Source organism: Equus caballus, chromosome 1 (assembly GCF_041296265.1).
Source record: "Equus caballus isolate H_3958 breed thoroughbred chromosome 1, TB-T2T, whole genome shotgun sequence".
NCBI classification, from domain to species: Eukaryota; Metazoa; Chordata; class Mammalia; order Perissodactyla; family Equidae; genus Equus; species Equus caballus.
In genome coordinates, this window is record NC_091684.1 from 174,756,488 (window position 1) to 174,777,821 (window position 21,334).

At 45.1% G+C, this 21,334-nt stretch overlaps 1 long non-coding RNA gene across 5 annotated transcripts in view; it reads right to left on the reverse strand.

Annotated features, from left to right (window-relative positions):
* LOC111768869 (uncharacterized) overlaps window positions 1-21,334 on the reverse strand; it is a 48,288-nt gene that overhangs the window by 13,970 nt on the left and 12,984 nt on the right. Inside the window, exon 2 of one of the 5 annotated variants that reach the window (XR_011440538.1) lies at window positions 21,188-21,279. The exons of 3 other annotated variants lie outside the window; for them this stretch is intronic. This is a non-coding gene — a long non-coding RNA (uncharacterized lncRNA). Of the gene's footprint in view, window positions 1-21,143; window positions 21,280-21,334 lie in introns of all 5 variants that reach the window. One more of the 5 variants, XR_011440540.1, reaches the window with a different exon arrangement.

Here is a 21,334-nt window from a genome sequence, read left to right on the forward strand (position 1 = left end):
TCATTATTTTTAACAGATAGTAATTTGGGCTAAAACTCAATTATTGGGTTTTTGTTTCAAGTTTTCATATTATACACAATATCAGTATAACTATCTGTAACTTTTTCTTCTTTGAATTCTTACTTTAGGGTAAGTTTCTAGAGTGGTAGCACTGAATCTAGGGGATGGACCATGTCACATTTAGCCAAATAATTCTCTTGGAAGGGTGACAGCAGTTTGTAATGCCTCATACAGATATGAGGATACATCTTACTTTTATTCCATCAAATGCAATAATTATACTTATCAACAAAAAATGCTTCCTCCTACCGTTCTCCCTTACCTATCTGTGTAACAGATAACTCAGGTCAACATCACCGACTTAGGTTTCTGTGTTTAATGCAGACTTCTGTTAGAAGCCGTCCTCAGAGCCAAGTGGAACAAGGTGAGTGACTGCTTGGATTTCTAGGACCTTGGAGAGCTTACAGTCTTTGTTGCATCCACGTGAAGCACACTTTGACATGGTCAAGAATGAATGGGCACGTTCTCTCTCTCTCGGAACCTTGGGGTATTCACATCCACCGAGCTCTTTTTAGGTATTCTACAAAAGGCAATAGTCTTTCCAATTTATATTCTTTTAAAAGTGACCTTCTCTTTTTTGCTTGTTATTGCAGATGTATTTTCCTTATTGTTTAAAATGTATATAAGACCCTCCCACTTTGGAGAGCAAGACCTGGACTTGTACTTGGGCTTTTCACATGCTAGTTATATCTCTTGGGCAAATCCCTTAGCCTCTTGGAGGCCAATTTCTATCAGCAAAATAGGAGAATAATAACATCTGTCCACCTCACATATTTGTTGTGAAGAGCAAATAAAAAGATGTCTGAGCGTCAAAACTGTTTTGTAAATAAGAAGTCCCTCTTCAAATGTTCATACTATTCTATTAGACCATACGACTCTTCTCTATTTCAAATCCAATCTCTTATTGGTTCTGGAAAAATGTATTATTGGCTCTTTATTTATTGATTTAATGCCTTTTATTTTGTCTGCTTATTCAGGAAGTCTAGCTCTTCAGAAATTGCCATGCTGAACTCTATTCCCCAGATCTGACCTCCTGAAATATTTCATTTCTTAATTTACTTTCTTAAAATTCTGGATATATTGCTCAAGTTTTTTTACCGATTTAAGTGCCGTTTCTGCTTTGTGCAGCTTAAACCACATTTTCAGTTTGTCTTTTGCAATGGTCATTAATTACCTTCATTCTTTTTAATTCTGACCTTCTCTCACTTGAGACGATGGCATGTCCACTTCATTTCCTTGACAAGAGGCTCCAACCATTTTCTGAATTCTGTGTGCTTCCCTGCAGTTACTCTTTTCCAGGAGTAATTAAAATAAAATTTTCTGTACGTTCTTTGGTCTTTTTTGAGTGATGAAACTTTTTCGGGGAGCCAGCATTTTTTTCCAGTTTATGCATATTCCCCTAAATTACCTTGGTGACTGACCTCTCCTGCACTGTTGAAAATTCTTTAGTAAAATTCCTGATTGTTTGTAATAGAATTTGTGATTATGAGTTTGGTTGGGTTTCTACTCAGTCCGCTATCTTCCTGGATAATTTTCCTATCATGTCAGATCTTTCTATCCTCTGGTTCAACAGAGTCTGGAAAGAATCCAAAGACCAAAGATGAGATTGGAACCAGAGAGCCAAACGTTTTCCAGAGAAAACTGAAAAATGCCTTTTCGTGCTTTGTCACTGCTGTTAAGGTTCAAGCTGGGCCTAAAAGAGGGGGAACGAGGATGGCATAGTGAAATAAAATTTTACCACAAACCCTTCAATAACTCTACTTATTAACTGCAATCCTGACGTTTCTGAATCTTCCAGGCATCTTGCAAGCAGCAAAGGCTACGTTGGTTTCCTTAGCTATAAAGGAAGAGGATGCTAAGTTCTTTCCAAGGTCTTTTTCTGGCTCTGAATTTCTACAACATTAAATAATATTTAAGCTGTAGGTTCAGGCATTAATTGATGTGACCAGAATTCTCCCCACTTCCTGTTACCCCACCTTCAAAATGTGCACATATGTGTTTGTGCACGCGTGCATGCACACTTGCACGCACACACACCCTTACTTTAATTTCCCAATTTGTAAATTTTTCAAATCAACTGTTATTAAACATATAATGAACCAGTGAAAGGGAAAATGATGGAACTGAAAGAGGAAATTCCTCCCTCTGGAATCAGAGCAGCCTCTATTCCTCCAGATCTGCTTCAACACATGAGGTCCCTAAAAGTAGACGCCACAAGGCAGCATCCTGCCAAGGCATGGGCGAGGCGCCAAGCCACAGTCGCGCCTCTGTGAAGGGAGGCCCTGTCCCCCTCTGGTGGACACACCTAGAATTGCAGCCTTCTCTGCCTCTGATAAGGCGCCAGCGCCCATCTGGGATGAAATGCTTGGATGGCTCTACCACTGACCTGAAACCCTAAGCAAGGGCCTGCCTGTGAGGGACAGGCTGCGTCTTTGCCTCAGAAATGGTTCCTTGTGTCGTTTTGAGGCAAGCTATCCCTGCAGCTGTTAGATTCGAGGCTCAAGAAAGCTGGGCTGGATTTCAAACTGGCTAGCATTAAACGGCCTACATCTTTACCGGATCTTGGGTTCCAGCAGAAGAAATTTGTTTTAATTGAAGTAATTCAGAATGAAGTTAATCAGAACGAAGTTGCTGACCTCAGGGATCTTGTCTCTCCTTTGAACTTCAATTACACTTAGTTTACGCTGTCAAAACTGGTGTCTCAAGAAGACACCAAGAAGACATCTGTGACAACTAGCAGCAGAGAAGTGAGGGATGGAATTGTTTTGACAAGCTGTGAATGACAGGACTGTGGCTACTTTAAATTATTGATCAGCCAATATTTAATGCACGTCTATATGCCTACCCATTCAGGTAAGCAACAAACATTTATTAGTTCATATGGTACCGGTCATTGCCTATTTGCTCTCAGATCTCTTCCCCACCCTTCTCCTGAAAACCCTGTTTCCTGATAATCCTTGCCTATCATCTTCCAGCTAGAATGGCCACTGGGAGGCAGTAGCAAGAGATTGGAGGTTGAGAAGTAGAGCAGCCAGGTTATTTTGTCTGCCCCATCTCTCTTCTGAGCATCATTTTCCTACAGTGGTTCCAGCTCCCCGTCCGACAGCCGTCTCTCCAGGGTTCTTGGCAGTCCCAGCCATGATACGGCCTCGGCTTCTGATTCTGGCACCACCATCCGTCTCCCATATCCTTCAAGCCCTGGTGGTGGTGGTGGTAGCTTCCTGCTGTCGCTAATATCTGGTTGTTTCTTCAGCCCATTTGGCTTCTCACCTCTGTCCATTACCTGTGTAATGAATCTCTGTTCTAAATCCCCTCTTTGAATGTGTAGGATGGTTTTGTTGTACTTGGTAATAGGGATATGGCATGAGCAAGACAGGCTCAGTTCCTGATCCCAGGGAACTCATAATCTACTGGGGAAAACAAATATTAAATAAATAATCATTAGTATAATAAGTATTTCAAAAGGGAAGTACATAAGAACATATAGGAGGGAGAGCTGACCTAGAATAAGAATAAGGTTTGTGGCTCCACAGGTGACACTAGGTCTGAGTGAGCAGGTCTTTATACAGAGACATGGCCCCAGGAGCTATCATTGCAGCAAGGCAAATTGTAATGCTACCTCTCAGCCTCCCTGGATCTGGCAGGGAAGAACAGAAGGGTCCTCAGCCAAAGGGGGAAGTTAGGGGTTGCAAGCAGGATTCAGTGCACAATAGTGGCGGAGAGGCGGGGATGGAGTTATTCTGAGAGCCTGCAGGGGCCCACGAAAACTAGGTTCTTCCTGATCCAGTCAGAGGAGAGAAAGGAATCTTGGAGGAATGTATTGTCCCCCAAGCGATCTCCAAAACATGGGAGTCAGGTGATGTCCAGGCCAAGCCTGACTCAGAGAAAATGCTGTCCTAAACACTTAAGCTCCAACATTACAGTATTTCCCAGGCCTCCTCCCAGCCCAGCTCCACATGGGGAGTGAGAAGCAGAGAGTCAGCAGGTGCCTGTGCTCTTTTGTCCCAACAGGTTTCCGTTCTCATCCTGACAAGCTCAAGGTTCTCTTAACTTCTCTGTCTATTCCGCAATACAACGAATTCCAGATTTACTCAACACCTTGTCTTCTCTTGCCACATCATAAAAGCTCTAAATTCATCCATCCATTGGGAGAGGTATACTTGCTTTACCTTTGCCCTTTAAAGCACTGTTTGCAATATCTAAAGTGTGTTTTTTGAACAGAGGTTTTCCAATTCCACACTGCAGAGGAAAGTCGTTGCCCAAATGTGTGGCCATTCCAAGCCACCCTGCTTGCAGAGTTCCCTGAGAGGGAACGAGGGAGACACAAGTCTGTGAGGCTTCTGCTCCCTCCACGTTCACTCCTTAATCTAGGTTCATACTAGACGTTAGTATGTCTAACAACATCGTAAGTTAACATAGTGACACCCACAGGGCTCTGGTCTCTCCTTTGAACTCCAATTACAGTTAGTCTACACTGTCAAAACTCATGGCTTAAGAAGTCCTTGTGGGTCACTTGTGGCAAGTGAGGCAGGCGATGAAAAGGAGGGAGCTCAGGCATTGCTTGACACCCTCGGCGTGGGGCCTGGAGCAACACTTCTAGATCAGACTTCCACGAGAGAACTAAGCCCTAATGCCCTAAGGCATCTATTGTATGTATGAATTACCTTGTGTCTCTTATGCTTCTAGAATAGTACTATATACCATCATTGGATAATTGAGGAAATAGTCGCTCAAATAATGTTCTGTAGAACTTAGTTCTCTCCTGGAACCCCTGTTGAGAAAGGTGGGCCCACCAAGAGCAGGAGTTCTTCAACCTGTCTAGTTCACAGGATCATGCACAAATGATGACACTCACAAGCATTAGCACAAGTGGGGGAAATGTTTTCTTGAAGAAGATGGGTATGATGGCACAGTGAGAGAACATGGGAAAGCCACGAGGGAGCCCCCAAGAAGTCCACATCTGGCTCTCCTGATGGCCTTTTCTCTTCCTTCTGCCTATGTGAGACTCAGCAGATGCTTATTGATTTAACAAGGTACATCTGACCCATTTAACTAACCCAACCCACGCAATTTTAACGGAAGACAATGGAAGGATTAAAGCTGTTTTTATCTGGCATGATCACCTTTGCAGGATCCATTTTCTGGAGACACCTCCACACGAACCCGTACTCCCAGCCGCCCCTACTGAGCCCTGTGGGAAGGCAGGGGACTGAGTCATGAGGCATGGGTGGACCACGGGAATAGTGCCCCAGAGGTCCACCAGCCAGGGCAGGGTTGAGCCCCCTCTGGAGGAGATGCAATGGAAGAGAGCAAAGGAGGTTTGGATAAAATAACTCTTAGGTTAGCACTTTTTTAAGCGGTTGTTTTCTATGTGTTTCCTTGACATGTCCTAACTCCTCAGCTAGATTGTCAATTCTTGACTAAGGACTAAGTTTGTGCTGTAAATCTTTAATCTCCTACGGTGTTCAGCACAGTGCTTCTCCTGCAGATGCTTAATCAGCACACTGTTGATTAATTAGAATCTGCTTTGGGGAAAAAATGGTGTATCCTTGCAACAATTATGGTATAAGTTTTATGTGAAAGTACTGAATGAATATAATAAAGTGTAAAATATTTAATCCTTGTGCACTATAAGCCAAGCATCTCCCCCACATCCCACCCCACCATGCCTATAGGAGCCAGCCCACCCTGAACATCAGACAGAGACAGAATCCTGAGTGAGGGAGCCTCTCGTCAAGAATTGAGCAGGTCTGGGGCCGGCCCGGTGGCTCAGCGGTTAAGTGCGCACGTTCCGCTTCAGCAGCCCAGGGTTTGCTGGTTCAGATCCCGGGTGCGGACATGGCACCGCTTGGCAAGCCATGCTGTGGCAGGTGTCCCACATATAAAGTAGAGGAAGATGGGCACAGATGTTAGCTCAGGGCCAGTCTTCCTCAGCAAAAAAAGAGGAGGATTGGCAGCAGTTAGCTCAGGGCTAATCTTCCTCAAAAAAAAAAAAAAATTGAGCAGCTCTTACCCTGGAGATAGAGCTCAAAGCCTCCTTTCTCAGCTAACTTTCCAAGAACAGAGGGCAAGACAGAAATTGAGAACAAAACTGACCCCATCCATCTCCCTCCCACCCCTGCTCTGCTCCCTAGAGTCAAAGGCTTCTCTATCCCCATCCCCATGTGAACACCCCCTTTCTGGCTGAACCCTAGAGTCTCACCAAGAGTCAAAGCTTGCTGCGCCCAGTCAGGAATCGCTCACACTGCCTCCCCCCAGGTTCTCAGCTCGGCCTCAGGATCATCTCTGGTGGGGGCCCTGCTCCTCTGTGTCTTGGAGCCTGTGAGATCTGACTACCCTTTTCATGCTGGGCCTCACAGGGTCCTGATTCCTGGCGTGGTTCTCAGACTAGTCAGCCAGCAACTTAGATAGTCAACACCTCAGCGGGAGTACGGTTCCGACTCTCACCACCTAGACTCCTATGAAGTTGACTTCGTCTCAAAAGCCAGTGGATTAAGTTTTGGAGGGGAACATGCCCTTCCAGTGATGAGAAAAGGTGTTATTGTGATCCATACCTCCTGCCTGGAGTCACAAGCAGAAAGTGGTGGAGTGGATGTGGAATCAGGAGAGAGGGAGTTGGCTGGTGCTGAAGGATCCTTAAACCAGACCTTGACGGTACTGATGAGCACCCACTGTCCACCCTGGGGGACACTTTCAGGGTGACCAGAATGTCCATGTCTACCATGAAGCATGGCTCTTCCTTGGGACAATCTTAGAGGTGCTATAAATTCTTAACTCTCAGTCGTCATGATCCTCAACTTGATGAGCTGAGATCTCCTTCCTTTTTTTCTTAATCATTCCACTGGATTTTCAACATATTTTTTTCTTTTCTAAATATGGAGCCTGGGGCCGGCCCGGTGGCACAGCAGTTAAGTGCGCACGTTCCACTTCGGTGGCCCGGGGTTTGCCAGTTCGGATCCCGGGTGCAGACATGGCACCGCTTGGCATGCGATGCTGTGGTAGGCGTCCCACATATAAAGTAGAGGAGGATGGGCACGGATGTTAGCTCAGGGCCAGTCTTCTTCAGCAAAAAGAGGAGGATTGGCAGCAATTAGCTCAGGGCTAATCTTCCTCAAAAAGAAAACAATTAAACATGGAGCCCATCCACCTCATGTACTAACAAGTAAGGATCTTCAACTGACACCATGATGGCAGGGCTCCCAAGGTTTCCCTGGGAAGATAGGTATCTTACCTTTCCCTTGCACCACCTTCCAGATTTCATCTCCAGTGTACTTTGGGAGTTGGCATCCTCCACCCTCCATGCCTGGCCTCCATGGATTCTGGCAGCCAGGCTTGCCCCAGGGTCCCACAGATTGCATAAACAGACTTGCCTGATCTCTTTGCTAAGGCCTGTTGGTTGTTAGTGAGTATGTCGTGTGTTATCTTCCCTTCCCTTAACTGCACTGTCTTCAGAGGTAAATGCAGAGCAATTCTGAACACCCCACCTCTCTCCATCTAAGCCAAGCCCTGGGCTGGAGCTCTGGGAAGACTACCCTGCCATGTGGGCAAGCATGCCCTTTGGCTCTGCAGCAAGGCGAACTTGGTCTTCCTCTTTCTGCTAGTTTGCAAAAAATTAGTAAGCAACCATCAAGACTTTTATACCACTTTTATCAACCTTAGTAGAGGGAAATCTGGACTTTGAAACCCATTCGGCAAGCTAGACTGACCAAAGAAGTTCAAAGAACAGCTCAAAGTTGATGGCATTCTCTAGACCTATGACTAATACATTTTTATTCAATGTATTTTAAGCCGCTGTACTCAATAGACCATAAAACCTGGAATCTGATCTGCAGTTCTGATTCTGGGGCATCCAGGAAACTTTCCAGCTCAGTGAACTATCCACACAAATAGAGAGACAGCTTAACGTGGTCTAGGACACTGGCTTTCGAACTTTTTGGCTCCACAGTAAGAAATGCATATTAAGTGGCAACCAATACACAGACACACACACACTCACACACTCACCCACCCCTCTACATAGCTGAAACAGGTTTCATGAAACAATACTGCCTTAGAGGAAGATGTATATAAAAGTGATTTATTAGGAACTATTTCCAGGGAAAAGAGTCTTTAGAGGAGTGGGGAAGGTGGACCAGTAAGGGTGCAATATGGATCCAAGTCACGTAGAGGGTAATTATGCACCATTCCCAGGGTTTAGGGAGCATTGTGGGTCACCTCAAAGTCACCCCAATGAGGGGGAAAAGAGCTAGAGTACGTATATCCCCGTCCCCATCAGTCATCGGTTCAGGGCTGTGGAGGGAGGGAGGGGACACAAATTCCTAGGGTCCTCTGGCTCTCCTGCAACTTCCAACAACATGCTGACTTTGGGGCAAGCACTCGTACTGGAATTCAGCTGGTGAGCACAGAGAAGGGAGAGGGATCCAATGACATGGGCAGAGCAAGGACAGTGCAAGGACAGCACCTGTGACCAACCCCCTATCATGAGTGAGCGACTGTGATGTTTTCTATTCTTTTTTTTCACTTGCTGGCCATGGATTTGAATCTCAGTGCTGCTACCCATGAGCTGTTATTTAACTCACTTGGGCTTTTCCTCATTCTTCGTTCCTAAAATGGGGATAATAATATCAACTTTGCTCATGGTGGTGAGAATTGGAATTGACAATAGATATTCCTAGAAAACAGGCGATGCTCAACTTGTAGCTCTCGTGGTGTATCCTCAAAATGCCTTGAGAGAGTAATACAAAGATTTCTGTCTGCTGTTGACAGCATTCAAGACCTGCATGCATAACAACACAAGGGGCGGAGCGTGGGCTCCCCTGCAGAGTCCACAGACATGCTCACAAACGTCCACCACCTCCTGCCTCCTGCCTTTGCTCTGCTTTCCCTTTGACTCATTTTCTCATCCTTCAAGCTTTGTCTTAAATGTCCCTCTTTCAAGAAGCTTTTCCAGACCACCCCGACTAAAAATACTCTCTCCCTCCTTTGAATTGCCCATGCTGCTCTATTTGAAATTATTTTATGGCACTTTTTCCACTTTCCTTTCTCCTCTTTGCAATATCTATCAAAATCCTGACTTGGGAACAGACAGACAAATCAATGGGATAAAAGAATCTGGAAATAGGCTCAAGAACATGTGCAAATAACAAAGAAATCAAGGCATGGGGGATAATCAAATAGCCCTGAGATAACTGGTTAACCATTTGGGAAAAAATTAACCTGGATCTCTAGCTCACTTCCCATTCAGGAACAAATACCAGATGGCCCAAAGATTTAAACACGCACACACACACACACACACACACACAAAACATTGAATAACTGCACGGAAACATGAGTGAATTTTTTATACTCTTGAAGTAAGAAAGGCCCTTCTAAGCATGACATAAAACTCAGAAGCCATAAAAAAAAGATAAATAAATTTGATTCCATGAAAATGTAAAACATCTATAGGACATTAAAAAGACATAAATTCAAAAGTCAAATCAATAAAAATATTTGCAACACGTAACAGTCAAACGGTTAATTTTCTCTGATAAAGAGTTTAGAAGAATAAATAAGAAAAAAAAAGTAACAACCCAATAAGGACAAAGGGCATGAACAAGCAGTTAGGAAACAAGAAATACAAATACCTGCAAACATATGAAAAAATAATCACCTTAAAGAAATGTAAATCGAAAGATTCTTTTTTCACCCCGATTGGCAAAAGTTAAAATGTTTGGTGAAACTGAGTGCTAGGAAGGTGCGTTGAAATGGACACCATCCCACAGAATTGCCCTTCAGGAAGGTTCCGTGAAATAGGACAGGGGCACAGATTTTCTGGAGGGCAATTGGCAATTTCTATTAAAATGTCAAAGGCACATACACTTTGCCCTATCCCTTCAACTATCGAGCTGGGCTTAGCACAAGTGCTCCCAGCTCTGTGTACAGGATGCTATTGCAGTACTCTATGTATGAGAGAAAAGCCATTAACAACTAACGTGGACTTCAACAGGGGACCAACAAGTGATAGTCCATCCAGATAACAGAAGAGGGAATGAGGATGAAGATCTGAACCGCCTGCTAGTCGAAGGTCTCCAAAACAGACCAACAAGTTAGGAGTGTGCCCGCATGCGCACACGTGCACACACACACACACATTGACACACACAAATGAGCGCATATAAAAAATAATGAACACTGAGTAAGGGCTTTAATCTAGTTAACAGTATTGCACCAATGGCAATGTCTTGGTCTTGATATGGTACTACAGATGCCACCACTGGAAGATGTCACCATTAGGGGAAGGGTCCATGGGGTCTCTATATACTACTTTTGAGTCTATAATTACTGTGAGTCTATAATTACTTCAAAATACAATGTTTTTTAAAAAACAAGGTGCAGAAAGTGTGCATTGTATGATTCCTTGGTTTTTTTACAATGTATCAAAAGGTCATAACATACTCTGTGTCATTAAATTCAAAATGAGTGGACAGAGCATATGTAACCAGAAGGACAAACCCACTCATCCCCCTCCCTCCTGAGGGTTTGCTTGAGGTGAAGGATAATCAATTCTTAAACTTCCTTTGCAGAGATGGAAAAGAGTGCAGATCTGCTCAAGAATTTGATCTAGCCCGACAAAGACAGAGCCCTCAGAAGTAGGCTGTCTTTTGCCGAGGCGAGTGATGGGCCCTATTCATTTCACACCATTGGCCTCTTACACTGTTCCAAAAGCAGGACAGGAGAACTGAAACTGCTTTGCATAATAATGTCAAATGTTATCTCCAGAGAGGGCAGGCTGGCATCTCTAGGGAAACGGTTCTCTTTCTTAATGTGGATTTAGACTGCATTGTCCCTAAGAATTGCTGTTCGTTCTTGGAAGGAGTGTACGTCTGTGTGTGTGTCTCTCTGTGTGAGTGTATGTGTGTGAGTGCATGTGTGTGTTCATTTGATCCTGAAATTCCTCACTGGAAAATGGAACGCCTCAGGAGGGGTGAGAGGACATTTCTTCATCTCATACTAGCAGAGAGATCTCAAGGAGAACGCGTGGTGCTCCGAACAAGACTTGTACTGTGGTGCTGGCCCCAGACTGCCAAAGCTCACCCTGCAATTGTCCACAAAAGCTCCCCGTTGAATAACTCAAGCTGGCAAGAAATGTAAAGATGTGATTCTCGCCTCGGAATGCCCTGATACTCTGTTTCAGGGGAAAGGACAGATCCTCCAGGAGAACAACCCCTCTCTGCCGGGAGTGGGAAGATTCTGAAGAAAGGAGACTGTCAGTGAGTTCTCAGCAAAGCCGATGCCTGGTTGGAGTTGAGTTTAAAGGTTCAGTCAGAATAACACCTGTGAAACAAAAGGGAGGAAGCAGGACTGAGAAGAAGGAGCTGTTAGACGGTGAGATGCAGATCTGACGAACACCAGCCCAACAGGAAGCTCCAAAACAAAGATGGCCTGCTGGAGGAGCCCCATTTTAGGCAGAAATGACGAGGTCCTGGTACCCCCGTCCTGCTCAGTTACCGGCTGGTGCCACCCTGAGAAGGAGTTAACTGTCAGCTGGAGGCTGACAGCTAATCAAGCTCCCAGCAGCCAGCACGAGTGCTTTCTAGGAGGATCTGAGCTGTTATCTGCATCTCCGTGTCTGCCACAGGGACTGTCTCTGAGGAAGGAAAATGGGGGAAACCACAATTTTGAAAACATTGCTGGGAATTTCTTTGTGCCCATAAAGGACCCAACCAGAAGTCATGTTAGGCATCTTATTTGGAGCATCTGTCCCCCTATATTGTAATTCAAATCTTCAGTGAATTTCTTAGTGCATTGTGAGGAATACAGGATAAGGCAACTGGATGCTGTACCCACACAGAAACCATGCAGACTATAATCCTGGAGGTCCCAGCATTGACCAGCAGAAAACACTAAGGCCCAAGATGGGGCCAGTTGCTACCTGAAAATAGATTGGGGGACATCCTCCACCACCACCACCCCTCCCCAATTACTGAAGAAGAAAGCAATCCTGGCGTGAGGGAAAAGAGAAGCTGATGCCTGTCTCATAGGAATCTTTCACCTGCTGCTGTACAGAGCTCCTGAAAAGGACCTGAAGGAAGACTGGATGGATGATTCCTAAATGGTGTTCACGAACAGCTGCCTAAATACAGAGCAGTCAGGAAAGAAATCGAAAAACCAGAAATTGAGTGAGATATACAACAGTTATGAGATTCTAGATAGAGTAATATCTCACAAAATTAATAGTCCATTACATTTAAATAGGCAGAGACTGTGTCAGTCTCTGGCACCTACAGATTCATTCACTGTTTTGGTTTCTTTTTTTTTTTTTTTTAGTAAATTTGTTGTCAAGATTTAAAAATCAAATATTTCACATTAAAATCCAGATTTCTACCCTTGTAAGTGAGCATGTGAGGCCACCTTGTTACACTAAATGGCCCCAGTGCCCCCTCTGTGTGACTACGCGCTGTTCTGCACATACTGTTAAAAAATTCACATGCTCTCCTGATTTATGGCCTCTGTTTACATATGTACTCCCTGATACCTTGATAAATTAAAATTTCTAAATTAAAAATTTTTTAAATTAAAAAAAAATTTGTTCTGTGAGTTTCTCTCCAGGAACAGGCTGACCACAGGTGGAAAACATATCTACAAGGTGTCCATCGCAGCTGACCAAAGAATGGAACAATGTAATGCCGGGAGCCAGTCATGCCTAGAGACCAACATCCCTGGATCCTCTCCTCACTGCCCATTTTCACTATATAACTGCCTCAAGATTCTGTACTCCTTGAAGATGGGTTTTTGAGACATTAGTCACCCATCTTCCGATTAGCTGGCTAATCTAATTAAACTTCCTTTCTCCATCTCTAACTCGTTGTGACAATCGGCTCAGATCTTCGAGAGCAGAGCGAACCCATTACTTGATATCAAATTCTGGTGACCCAGATGGGACCACAGCCTCTGCCTCTGACTTGGAGGAGACTATTTTGGGATTTTTCCCCTGCAGCTGCCATTCAGCTTTTTCCACCTGTGGAATTCCCCTTGTGGTTTCCTCCCTTGCCAACTGCCTCTAATGCTTCAGTGACTGGAAGACAAAGGACAGGATTGTAAACTGACGAGCTTACAATCACCTAGTCTGCAGCTAGGGGAGTCACGAGTCTCTGGTTTTTCTGTGGTGTACCCACCAGTATGGCCTGTTCTCCTGAGAGTGTGTGTTGTTCCACTAGTCTGTGTGCCGGTTTTTCTCTGTACCAGGCATCTGACCCACTAGACTGGCATTGGGAGATAAGATCTTTACCCCACCTTAAGCCATTCTCTCTTGTCTCTTTGGCTTGTTCAGCACTGATGCAAGAACTGTGTTCTCGGGCAGAGTGGGATTTGGAAAAGGCCTGTAGTTATCTGGTCTCCTGGAGTCAACCCCTGCACCTTTCTCTGGGTCTATTAATGGTCAGACACAAACTTTACCACCACGGGTGCTGCTCTGTCCCTTCCGAGAAAAAAGAAAAAGAGAGGCCCACTAGGCTGCATGCTGGCCAATTAGGCTGATTTCACTTATAAGCCCATGACAAAGAAAAAAGGATGACCTTTTACTGCAATGTAGCCTGGCCCCAGTAAACACTGGCCTCAGGAGAAAAGTGGCCCCCAAATGGTTTGCTCAATTATGATACCATCTTGCAGCTAGAATGGTTCTGCTAGAAGGAAGAAAGGAAAATAAAATCCCCTATGTTCAAGCCTTTATGCTGCCATATCTAGATGCGGGAAGAGGGGAGATGGACCAAGGAGTTCCCCCAGCTCCTCCTCCTCCCCCTTTTCCAGGCCTGCCGCTTACCCAAGGGGAAATGTCTGAGGGATTGCCAGGTCCGAGAGAGGGGCTCTCTCCTTTTCGAACCCAAACCCAACAAGGAACACAATTTGTTCAGGGGGCTCTTCCTGCAGCGGGGCAATTTCCACTGTGACAATATCCCATAGGCATAAACGGACAAGGGCAACTGGCCAGCTTCGTTTGGGTGCCCTCTCCTTTCTCTATCTCAGATCTTTTAATTGGAAAAATTGTATATATCTGAACACCCCGTTCTCCTCCTGGGACGAAACTTTCTATGTAAACTGAATACTCAAGTGACTTTTGCTCCAGGCCAGCCGGAGGTAAAAGTGCCACAGGAACAAGCATTTTCCAGACGCCCCTGCTAGGTGTTCAAACACCACCTCCAGCCCCACTGCCACCAGAGATCTTCAAGGAGGGAAGACCAGACGAGTGGGCAGATAGGAAGCCTGAGAAAGCAAAGAATGTCCAGCCAATACATATACCCTTGAAAACCCAAAAGATAAAACCTAGCCTGAAACAGTATCTGCTAAAACAGGAGGCTCAGAAAGGCATTCAGCCAGTGCTGCAAAAATTCCTGGCAGCAGGATTAATCAGGCCTTACCAGTCGCCATATAATACTCCTATTCTCCCTTAAGAAACCCAAATCAGACAAATATCGGTTTGTTCAGAACCTTCGTGCCATAGATGAGGTGGTTCAGGACCTGCACCCTGTGGTGCCCAGCCCTTACGCCTTACTAACCAACATTCCAGGTGAATATGGCTGGTTTTCAGTTTGGAAAGAACTCAGTTTCAGTTTCAGTGAAGAACGCACTCTTCCGCATACCACTAGCAGAAGAATCACGACAACATTTTGCCTTTAAGTGGTGTGACCCAGACACTCAGGCCACTCAATAATATGGTTGAACAGTGCTCCCCCAGGGTTTGAAGAACTCCTACACTATTTGGGGAGGCCCTAGGTAAAGGTTTGAGCCACTTAGAATTACAAGAAGGATTGTTGTTATGGTATGTAGATGACTTCCTGACAGCGAGCCCCACTTATGAGCAGTGTCTGACCAACACAATAAAGACCTTAAATCATTTGGCTGAATGTGGGTATAAGGTCTCACAAAAGAAAGCACAGATCTGCAAACAAAAAGCTACGTACTTAGGATTTACCTTATCAAAAGCCCAAAGGGGGGGCCCGTCCGGTGACGCAGCAGTTCAGTTCGCCCGTTCCACTTTGGTGGCCTGGGATTCACCAGTTCGGATCCCCGGTGCAGACCTACACACTACTTGTCAAGCCATGCTGTGGCAGGTGTCCCACATATAAAGCAGAGGAAGATGGGCACAGATGTTAGCTCAGGGCCAGTCTTCCTCAAAAATCAAAGCCAAAAGGAACTGCTGCCAGACCAAAAAAAAAACTATAAGGTGCCTAAGCCCTCCCACCACCCAGCAACAACTACAAAGATTCTTGGGCATGGCTGGTTTCTGTCGGATCTGGATCCCTAACTATGGTCTCAAAGTAAAGCCCCTCTATAAGGCTCTAAAAAGGCTAGAGCAGGAGCCACTAGAATGGGCGAAGAAGTCTCAGGTGGCCTTTGATACCATCAAGACAAATTTAATTTCAGCCCCAGCCTTAGGACTTCCTCACTTGGACAAGCCCTTAATATGTACCAACATGAAAGGCAGGGAATAAGCTTGGGGGTTTTAACTCAAAAACTGGGCATGACCCCCTAGCCAGTAACTTATTTTTCCAAGCAATTGGATCAGACTGTCAAGGGCTGACCCTCGCTGCCTCAGGGCAGTGGCTGCTACCTGCAACATCCTGCAGGAAGCTCAAAGATTAACCCTGGGCCAACCCACCATGGAATACGTGCCACATCAAGAACTCACATTACCGGAACAGAAGAGGGACACTGGCTCACTTCACGAAGGATGGGCAAATACTGGGCCATCTTTTTGGATAATCCAAATGTATGGATGCAAGTATCATCCTCCCTAAACCCAGCCACCTTGCTCCCTAATAAGACATTAGAAGACTTAGAACATGACTGCTCACAAGTTACAGAGACAATGTATTCTAGACAACCTGATTTGTTGGACTGTCCATTGGAAGAACCAGACCTGAAACTCTTCACAGATGGCAGCAGCTTCATGGATCAAGGTAAGAGACACGCAGGGTACACAGTCATAACTTTACAAGAGACTTTGGAGGCCAAAGCCCTACCCCCAGGGATATTGGCTCAAAAGGTGAAAATCGTCACCCTCACTTGGGCTCTACATCCAGCTCAAGGGAAAAGAGAAAATATATACACAGATTCCTGTTTTGCCTTTGCTGTAGTTCATGCTCATGGGACAATTTGGAAAGAAAGGGGACTCTTAACAGCAGGACAAAGGGAAATCAGACACGGCCCTAAAAATCTTAAAACTACTTGTTGCTATTAATGAGCCTGCTCAGGCAGCTATCACGCACTGCCCTGGCCACCACAGGGAGAATCTAATGCATCTAAAAGTACATCACACGGCCTTACCTAACTAAAAATTGCATAATCTGTGCAAAGAACAATCCCAAGTCTGCTTCCGGTCCCCCATATCTGGGCACCCAACATAAAAATAATTGGCCTAATGAAGGCTGACAAATAGACTCTCCCAGATGCCCCAGGCAGCTAGGAATTTTAGGTTTTTGTTAGTCTTTGTGGACACCTTCACTGGGTGGGGAGAAGCCTTTCCCACTCAGACAGAAAGCATCAGAAGTCACTCGCTTGTTGCTAAGAAACCATCCCTAGGTTTGGTCTGCCTAATACCTTGCAGAGTGATAATGGACCAGCCTTTGTCTCCCAAATAATCCAACAAGTATCCAAAAGCTTAGACATCCGATGGATACGACACTCAGCCTGGAAACTTCAATCAACTGGAAAGATGGAGAAAATGAATCACATCTTAAAGAAGACCCTTGCCAAAATCTGTCATGAAACACAACTAATAACTTGGGATAAGGCACTGCTCTTTGCCCAGCTACGGGTTAGAGCAGCTCCCTAAAGCGGACTTAAATTGAATCCTGTCAAAATTCTATGTGGGAGACACTTTCAGGCATCTTCCCCTGGGACTGAATCTCTGGACATTTTAAGCAATGCCATGATTGCTAATTATGTTAAATCATTAAACTCTGTATTAACTTCTGTCCGTGAGCTTACTTCTCATAGGTCTACATATCTGTCTGACATCCCTCTACATGCCTTCCAACCTGGTGACCATGTTTTGCTGAAAACTTGGAGAGATCAGGGACTCTAAAACCAGTTGTCACCCAAATGGACAGGCCCTTTTGAGATTCTTCTCACCACTCACTCACTCATCCGTAAAACTTGCAGACATAAAACCCTGGATGTATCACTCCTGGGTCAAGGCAGCCCCCAAATCACAGGAAACTTTCCCACCAGTATCGGGGGGGAAAATGCGTGGCGGAACCCCTTGGAGAGCTAAAATATGTCTTTCACAGTTGACTCTTTTCCATGCTATGGTCTCCCTACGACATCCTGATTCAGCAGGAAGTAACTAGAAAAAGTAGGACACCCTGTCTCCCCCTTGACCATAAGATTATGGGTTACTACTCACAGGGGGGAAACTGTGAGTGAGCATAAGTGAGGCCATCTTGTTACACTAAATGGCCCCAGCCCCTCCTCTTTGTGATTACGCACTGCTCTGCACATACTCTAAAAAATTCACATGCTCTCCTGATTTATGGCCTCCACTTACGTATGTACTCCCTGATACCCTGATAAATTAAAACTTTGTTCTATGAGTTTCTCTCCAGGAACAGGCTGACCACAGGCGGGAAACACACCTACAAGGTGTCCATCACAGATGACAGAAGAATGAAACGATGTGATGCCTGGGGCCTGTCATGCCTGGAGACCAATATCCCTGGACCGGCTCCTCACTGCCCATTTTCCCTATATAACTGCCTCAAGATTCCATAATCCTTGAAGATGAGTTTTTGAGACATTAGTCACCCATCTTCTGATTAGCTGGCTAATTTAGTTAAACTTCCTTTCTCCACCTTTAACTCGTTGTAAGTAATTGGCTCGCATCACGGAGAGCAGAGCGAGCCCATTGCTCGGTATCACCTTCTGTTTAAAATTCCTAATATCTGACAACCATGGGCTGGCATTCCTAATGACAAAGGTGGCTGGAACTGAGTACGCCTCAGGTCTGCCAGCTGCAGGTGAGCGGGCCCTATTAATCCCCATGGGCTCCCAGCCTCAGAGGGCAGGGTGTGTTACCACTTATCACTGAGCTCATGCCCTCAACCAAAGTTTAACTATTCTATGTACTATGTATAAGAGAGTACGGCAGCAGGTAAACTCACTTTAGAAAAACAAATCCATCAGAACTGGTTAACCTTTTTTAAGGTAATTTGACCATGGCTGTCAATTTAAAACATTTGACCTAGCGTAAAAATGTATTTGCAGCAAACACAAAATATATACACATCCAAGGTTGTTCATTGTAACATTGTTTGAAATAGCAAAACACTGGAAGCTGCCTAAATGTTCATCAGCAGGAGACTGGCTACATAAATTATGGACTATCCACACAATGGAGTACTGTACAGCTATTTTTAAAAGGGAGAGAGAGCATAAAGCAGATCTATTGTGTACTGCTCAGAACAGTCTCCAAGAACGTATTTTAAGAAATGAAAGAAAGAAGGAGGGAAAAAGAAGAAAGAAAAGAAGCAAGCAATTTGAAGGAGAGAATGTATAGTGTCATTCCACCTGTAGGAAACATTTTTAAAGAAAAATGCATGTAACTGCATAGGAAACTTCTGGAAAAATACACAAGACCAAGAGCCATATGGGGAGCAGATAAAAGAAGCATAGAGAAGAGTTACTTTTTTACCTTTCACTTTATAACTTTCTGTCTCTTAAAAATCATGACTCTGTTATTTTTATAATTTAAAGAATAGATATCCTAATGATGAAAACAAAAACATAGTGCTGAAAGTAAAATTCCAATTCAGAGAAAATTAATTTCTAAGAAAACTGTCATTCTCCAACAATGTTAGAAAAATTTAGTGTAGCTATTCAACATTGACAGCAGGTCAGATTGTCATGACTCACTCTGATTTCACATATGGAAATAAAAATGCCTACCTCCCTGGATTAGAAATATTCAATAAAATTTATAAAAAGCACCCAACACTTGCTGATACTTAGTAAGTGTTCTGTCAAAGCTGTTGTTATCACACAGCCCTCCCGCACCGCCCAAGCCTGCCTTGTGTCAATGATGCGTGAGTCAATGGCCAATCTGAGATGGCTATTGCAAAATGCAAGACTTCAACTCCATCCCAGGCGAATTCCCTTCTGGACCACAGTCAGCCCTAGTAGAAGCTGGGAGTGTGGTCCTCAATCGCAGAGGCATTTCCTCAAGATCCGCAGATGGTACCACCTCCATGCAAGAACAATCCCCTGGCCTATTACAGTTCCCATTTCAAAGAGACTCCTACATATGCATGTATTTCCCCCAAAGATTTCCTACCCACATCTCCAACAAACCAGCTTGATGAAGAGTAGGAGCTAGAGACTCACACTTCTTGCCTTCCCCCTACCCTATCTGTTTATAGATGCCCTCCCTAATGTCCCCTGTGCTCTCCCAAAAGAAGTGGTACGGGAGGCCAAATATCAACCTTGCCCAGACACGGAGGGGCCATGTGATGTTCACAGAGCTCCCAGGCCAGAATTATCTTTTCCCAGAACCCTTGGCTCCTTGGGGTGTGGTCTCCCCCACTCTCCTTCCCAACCTCAGCACCTGGAATTGGCTGCCCATCTCTGGGTAGGAGGTGAAGGGAGATCAAACACGCCCTGCAGGCCTGTGCCTTTGAACCAAGAGGCCCGAGAACCCCGCTCCAGTCCTCCTACAAGCCCTCCCTCCACCTCAACCCCACACACAGGTGTGGAGCACTGGGAAGGGTTTCTACAGCGCAATAGCTCCGAACAGGGGAGGAGGAAGAGGGCTGCCACGCGATCCAGCCTCTGTTGTCAAGAATTCACAAAGTTCAGACTGAGGGGCACCAGTCAGAGAGTCAGTTTTCCCTGGACATGGGGAAATTAGACTTACGCTCTCTTATCTCATCGGCACGTGCTGAGTACCAAGCTGAGTCCCGAGGCTGTAACTTCTCCATTGAAGAATATACTGTTTGTTACATCATTCGCTACTCACATACCCCCTTTTGAATGCTGAAATCCTTTTTTAGCTGCTCAGCTGACCTATACGTATACTAAATGAATCCTCAGCAAGTACGAATTCTATTAAACAGCGATCCCCAGAACTGAGTTTCACAGACCAGGATTCTCTCTCCTCTAATTGTAGGGACTGACATAAATTTGCCAAACCGGCGATTTCACCAACTAACAACAGTTTTCTCAAACTATCCATCTGTTTTCATTACCTTTTCTTAACAAAAAGACTAACACCGAAAAAAAAAAAAAAGAGCAAAAGCATATCCCAGAATAAAGGACTATCTGTTACATTAAATAAGCTTGGCTTTATGAAACTCGCTATGTTATCTTTATTTTTCTCATTTTTGCCTTGAACTAGTGAAAAGTTTGCCATGGACCAGCACTACTTCTCAGTCTGGCATTTGGAGGCCACTGGGTTAAACCAATTCAGACGCTGGCACTTGGCTCTGTAGGGGGCTTTCCACAGCATACCATAAGCCACCCAGATTTATTAATTCTCCCAGAAACCCGGGAGGGAGATCATTTCAGCCCACTTGGCAGAAGTGGAGGATGAAGTCTTAGACATAGAATTTATAGCTGGAGAGGACTTTATCCATCATCTACTCCAACATCCTCAGTTTACATCCGCAGAGCCTGGCCTGCGGAGGCAATAATAATTACCATATGGGGGCAATAATCACTATGCGTTTAGCAGTTGACAGTTTATAAAGTGCTTTGACATTCAGCAAATGTTTATCCAACTAGGACGGAGGCTAAGACCTGGGGACCTGGGTGATTGTGGAGAACTGAGTACTCCTGAGCTCTCTGTGTTCCTACCTCTGATTGGCGGACCATCCAGCCTCTTTGCTACCACTTGGGCCCTGTAAAATGAGCAAGTCCTCTTGGGGTGAAAGATACAAGAGATCCTTTCCAGTCAGGATCTTTATCCCTGCACACTGGTTACACATGGTCAGAGTCTGCCCTCCAGGCGTGGGAGGATGCAGGAGACCTTCGGCCAGAGTGAAGGGCAGTGCCAGGCCTAGCCCAGCTGCTCCCCAGCACGTCTCGCTCCCAGGCTCCTCCATCCTCACCTGAAACCCTCACGTGGTGACTCGGTGGGGACCACAGGCCTCACCTCCAAGGGCAATCTCAAAACATTTGCCCTCCTGCGGGCTGTCAGATGTGTAGACCCAGACGTCCTTGGAGAAGGAGGTCCATCTTGAGGTTCTGGGAAGCAAAAGCAATCAACTCAAAGCTCCCTCTCTCCCCGCCCCCAGAAAAA